A 6366-nucleotide genomic window follows, 5' to 3' on the forward strand; every position below is an offset into this window, starting at 1 on the left:
AAATATAAAATTCAACAAATTCCCTTGACCCCTTCAGGTTCAGTTCACCAGCCAGGGAAGTACTGGAAGGAAGGTGTAAGGCATAGGCTGGGTGGTGGGAGAGGGGAGAGGTCTGGGGGCTGCTCTGCAAGTCTGGAATCCCAACACACTGCTCAAGGGCACCTCAACATTGAGATCTTGGGCATTCACCTCAGGGTCAGGCCAGAAAAGAACCCCAAGGGCACATCGTCAGATCAAAGACTACCAAAAATCTATCCCAGTAATATTTATTCAAAAGCTGCATCTACAAGGAAACATACATGCACATGCATACATATACAGGGACTTTAACGTTTATGTAAAACTTCCCTAAGATGTTCTTTCAAAACACAGAGAAATGTTAATTTTTCTCTTTCTTTCGCTCCTTTTTTTTTTTTTTTTTTTTTCTTTTTTCTTTTAGAAATGAGTCTCACCAAGTTACCATGTTGCCTGGTCTCAAACTCCTGGATTCAGGCAATCCTCACTATGGCCTCCGAAAGTGCTAGGATTACAGGCACAAGTCACCTCTCTTGGCCAATTTTTCTTCGTTGTTACCCTAGACATTCAGTGACAGATTTTTAAGTATTAAGAACACTGTGTCGGGCGTGTTGGCTCACGCCTGTAATCCCAGCACTTTGGGAGGCTGAGGAGGGTGGATCACGTGGTCAGGAGATTGAGACCATCCTGGCTAATATGGTGAAACCCTGTCTCTACTAAAAATGCAAAAAATTAGCCGGGTGTCGTGGCGGGCGCCTGTAGTCCCAGCTACTCAGGAGGCTGAGGCAGGAGAATGGCGTGGACCCGGGAGGCAGAGTTTGCAGTGAGCTGAGATCGTGCCACTGCACTCCAGAGCGAGACTCCGTCTCAAAAACAAACAAACAAAACAAAACAAACAAAAAAGAACACTGGGTCAGATTCATAGCTTATTTATCTGTTGTGTTCCAGAAAACGGTTGTCATCCAACTATCCAAGAAACATTCCTGAGTCTCCTCTAGGTGTAGGGGGCTGTGCTAATCACTTAAGGATATAAAAGAAACTCATGCCATGTCACCTCACCCAAACTGTAGCTACAGCTGTCTCACAGTCCTAGCTGCCATGTTCTGCCCCCTTCCATCTAGCCTGTAGGGGGTATGGTAGACCCACTCTTCTAAAATTTCTTTTTAATCATGGTATCCCCTGCTCCATTACAGGATAAAGGCCATATTTTGCCACAATGTGACTACAGTCTGACTTTCTAACCTTTTCGTCTATCTCTCAATCATAGAATATCAGTCCTTCACTTCACTGTGATTGATCATTTAGGGCACATAATTATCCCTAAACCATTACCAGTCAGGAAGCAAAGTCACACAAAGACTGACTTCAGCTAAGATGTCTCAACCGTTCAGTTATATTGACATTTGGGGCCAGGTAGTTCTTTAACAGGGTGAGGATGGAGGGTGAGGCTGTCCTCTGCATAGTATGATGTTTAACAACATCTCTGGTCTCTACCCATCAGATGCCTGTAGGAAACACCAGTTGTCACAACTAGATATGTATCCAGACCCTGTCAAATGTTCTAAGGGGTAAGGGAGAGTCATCCTTGATTGAAAACCACTGGCTCTAACAATCAGATCCATTTCCTGAGGTGGAAAGAGGTAGCCTCCCTTGAGTTCTGTGTGCTTCCTTCGAAGAGGGACAGAGACCTGACGCAAATCAGGATTTTCGTAGGGAGGAGGAAGGGGAAGTAGGCAATGTCCTTATCTTCATGGAATTTGTCATCTGGGGTGAAGGGGTAGTGAGACAGCCAAAGCCAAAGTTAAGGTACAGTATCATAAGGATGATTGTAGAGTTCTGCACAGGGTTCACTGTGGATGCAAGGTTTCCTTTCTAAATCACACCAGCGGTTCGAAGAAAGTTTCCTAAGGGAGGTGAGGCCTAAACTGAATTTGTGAAGAATGAGAAAGAGTCAGCAAGTTGAAGGAGGAAAGGGGCCTTCTGAGCAGAGGCAGAGGCAGATCATGAGCTAGGAAATTTGACTGATGACTGATGACATCCAGATGGTATAAGAAAATAAAAACCCTGGGTCAGAACCTGATTCTTGGGTTCTGTCCCTGGCAAGTATGCCAAAGCATAGTCCCTCAGAGGATTTGCTCAGTAGAAGAGGATGTACTTTAGACATAGGATTTTTCTTCTCCCTCAGCTATTTCATTTTCAAGTATTTCCTTAATATAGCTAAATGTATCTCAAATCTATATATTCCTGCAACTTCATCAATTTTTGGTCAGTGTCACTGCTTGGGGTAACCAGTTCCATGAGTTTGAATTCCAGGTAAAAGGTTAGTAGAAAAGTGGTTAGAGCCAGCTCTATGTGGCCTTGGATAAGTCATTTAACCTTTTAGTCTGTTTCTTCATCTTTCAATAGGAGTTTATACCATAGTGCCAAATTGTTGTATTATGTGAGACTGTGTAGAGTGTTTAGCATATAAGTTAACATTACATATATAGTAGCAATAGGTATTATAGACTGCTTTATAGGACAAAACTTATATGATGTTTCCTGATGGACCCCGCCTCTCCTTCTGGCCTCATCTCTTGTCCTCTCTGGTCAGACTGAATGAGGGCACTTCTGCAGTGAGTTACACTGTTGCACAACCCTTGAGCCTTTCCACATGCTGTTCCTCCTGCTGGAAGGTCCCTTTCCCACTTCTTCAATATGCTAACTCCTGCTCCTTCTTCTCAAATTCAGTTTAGGCATCACCGTCCTTTTAAGAAACTTTCTTTGAACTGTTGATCTCATTTAGAAAGGAGTCTTTGTGGTCACAGTGCACCAAATACAGAACTCTACACTTGTCCTTATCACTCTACACCTGAACTTGGACTTTATTTTTCTGTCTTCACCACGAGACTATAAATTCCATGAAGGAACAGATTGCAGTATACATTGTTCATCGCATGTATAACAACCATTTTCCCTTTCCTTCTCCTTAACAAAATCTTGATTTTTGTCCTCATCTCCATCCATCCCCATACAGCCTGCTAGATCCAGGGATGGTGACCCTGAGGAGTAGATTCTAATTATCTTAGCGAATCAGTGTATTGAATTACTTGGATCTGATAATGGGCTAATAAGCAGGTGACCTAAGTTCAACCAATCAGACTGAAGGGAAAGATTTGTACTTCATGCTTAAGAAATTTGAATGCTATTATTAAAGTAATACAAAACTGTTGAAGAAATGTAATCTGAAAGTGATATGACAAGATTTTTTTTTTCCAGGGAAGGTTATTCTGAGAGTAATTTGGAGGATGGATTTGAGCATGGAGAAGGGGCAGAATTGAGGAAATTAGTTCAATTTAGGAGAATATTGGAGCAATTCAAGTGAGTAATTATGAATGGCCCAAATTAATATAGAGGCCATGGGGAAGGAAGAGAGGGAAGGAGTCAAGTTGCATTATGGAGGTAGAATTGCAGGACTCACTATGGGTTCACAAAGCATGGCAGATTAGCTCGAGAAAAGAATCTAAGATGATTCTAGATTCTGGCTTTGTGACTGCTTGGATGATGATGGGATTTCCTAAAACAGAAAATGCAGGAAGAAAAGTGCCTATGGGAGGATCAGTGGGTGACACTGAGTTCAATTTTATACCTGTTGAGTATATAGCCCACATATTCAATAATGTTCCAGTAGCCATCTTTGAGTAATTCTCTTATCACCAGCTCCCTTTTCATCATGCTTTCTTCCTGTTATGGGCTGAATTGTGTACCCTCCTCCCACACACCACCCCCAAAATGTACATGCTGAAATCTGAACTCTCAGTACCTCAGACTGTGACTGCATTTGGAGATAGGGTCTTTAAAGAGATAATTAAGGTAAAATGAGGTCATATGGTCGGGCTCTAATCTGAAGTGACTAGTGTCTTTCTAAGAAGAGATTAGGACACAGACACATACAGAGGGAAGACCGCATGAAGACAGTGGAAGAAAGACATCTAACACCAAGGAAACCAACCCTAGCAACACCTTAGATCTCAGACTTCTAGTCTCTAGAACTGTAAAGAAATAAATGCCTGTTGTTTAAGTCCCCCGGTCTGTGGTACTTTCTTATGGCAAGCAACCCTGGGAAGCTAATAGACCGCCCTTGCAGCAAACATGTGGAAGAGTAAAGGATTTGTAATATTTGCATTTGTCATAAGGTTTCGGATATGACCTCATTTTACCTTAATTATCTCTTTAAAGACCCTATCTCCAAATGCAGTCACAGTCTGAGGTACTGAGAGTTCCGATTTCAGCATGTACATTTTGGGGGTGGTGTGTGGTAGGAGGGTACACAATTCATCCCATAACAGGAAGAAAGCATGATGAAAAGGGAGCTGGTGATAAGAGAATTACTCAAAGATAGCTACTGGAACATCATTGAATATGTGGGTTATATACTCAACAGGTATAAAATTGAACTCAGTGTCACCCACTGATACTCCCATAGGCACTTTTCCTGTATTTTCTGTTTTCTACAAAACAAAGTCTGAGGAAGAGCCTGAAGCTAAGGAAGTTATATGTCCAGGGCTTTACCCAAACCCAGAAGGTCGCTTACATATGTATATAAAAGTTGAAGTCAGGAGGGCTCAATTCAAATTCATGGCTCGTTTTTCTCAGAACAGCATTCCAAAACACATAAGGGAAAGGAAACCGATTTACAATTGACCCTGTCCACTTTCAAGTTTCCAGCTGTATTTACACAGCTGCTGAAGTCAGCACAGATGAGAGATTCTCCCCTTCACCACTGAGAAACCCACACCAAGAGTATGTTCAGCACCTTCGTATTAGAGAATTCAGTAAGTCTCAGGGAGGAACACAAAATATCAAGAACTCAGCCACTGACATTGGGGATGCTGACAATGAGAGGAGGAAAAATAGATGTAAACTTAGCAAACTGAAATATGAATGCAAAAGCAAATACAGGAGGACTTACAAGCTACATAACTCTAAAATATGATGAACAGTGCATTTAAAAGATAAAGGACAAATGTAAGAGGTGAGAACGTTTGAAAATTATGGTGCTCTCAATCTTGTATTTTACTCAACATCTGGAAATAATTGTAAATCCCAGGAAAAGTAAAGTTTGTCCTCCTGGAGGTGAAGAACAAGGAGGTTGTTGCAGAAACAAAGAGATAAATGAAAGGAATGTCTCAAAGGAAGATTTATCCAGATTATCCTACCACGCAAAACAGACCATATGAAACATATTTTAAAATTATCCTTCTGCTTGCCTTAAAACTGATCTGCATCGTGGTACAAAACTGTAAAAATAATACTGGTAGTTAATGCTGTTCTAAAACAAGAAAAAGACATTATTTTAAAAACCCAGTACGTCTGTGCGTGTATGTGTGTGTTTGTGTGAGTGTGTGTGCACACGCACATGCTTATTTATGTTTACGAATTTGCTTTAACAAAGTAGAATGTTTGTTTCCCCCGGAAGAATTTTGAATTTTACAATTACAAATGGGTATTTTCTGTAACACTGGGGAAATGCAGAAACATGCTCTAAGAAGCTGATAACATATATACTGTTTGGTTATAGACAAGGTAGTGCTTGTCTTACCAACCCAGAGGTGGATTAACAAAAAGTACTTCTAGATTTACATATCCCCTGATATGATGCCATGGTTAAAACAAATTCCATACATACTAAATATAATTTTGAAGTTAACTCAAGTATCTTGACAGCTAAGCAAAATACTATCCTGTTCCATTGACCTTAGCCTCAGATCTTAGGATTCAATAGGGCCTGCAGCATCCAGGGTTATGGTTTCAGGCACTCCATTTAGGCACCTTCTTCAGCTGACCACTAGTTGTGAAGTTGCTTCAGTTCAGAGGCAGAGATGGTAGGAGGAGGTTGTTCCAAAAAGAAAGGGCTGATTGAAGGCTGTATTAGTCTGTTTTCATGCTGCTGATAAAGACATATCTGAGACGGGGCAATTTACAAAAGAAAGAGAGGTTTAATGGACTTACAGTTCCATGTGGCTGGGAGGCCTCACAATCATGGCAGAAGGCCAGGAGGAGCAAGTCGCATCTTACTTGGATGGCAGCAGGCAAAGAGAGAGCTTGTGCATGGAAACTCTACTTTATAAAACCATCAGATCTTGTGAGACTTATTCACTATCACGAGAAAGACTTGCCCCCATGATTCAATTATCTCCCACCAGGTCCCTCCCACAACATGTGGGAATTCAAGATGAGATTTGGATGGGGACACAACCAAACTATATCAAAGGCAAAAAATATTTCCCTTTAGAATGAGGTTCTTAAAAAAATAATAATGAGGTTTTTCTTTTCACACGTTAGGGTAGCATTTTTTTTTTTTTTTTTTTT

Source organism: Colobus angolensis, unplaced genomic scaffold, assembly GCF_000951035.1.
Source record: "Colobus angolensis palliatus isolate OR3802 unplaced genomic scaffold, Cang.pa_1.0 Scaffold465, whole genome shotgun sequence".
Lineage (NCBI taxonomy): Eukaryota > Metazoa > Chordata > Mammalia > Primates > Cercopithecidae > Colobus > Colobus angolensis.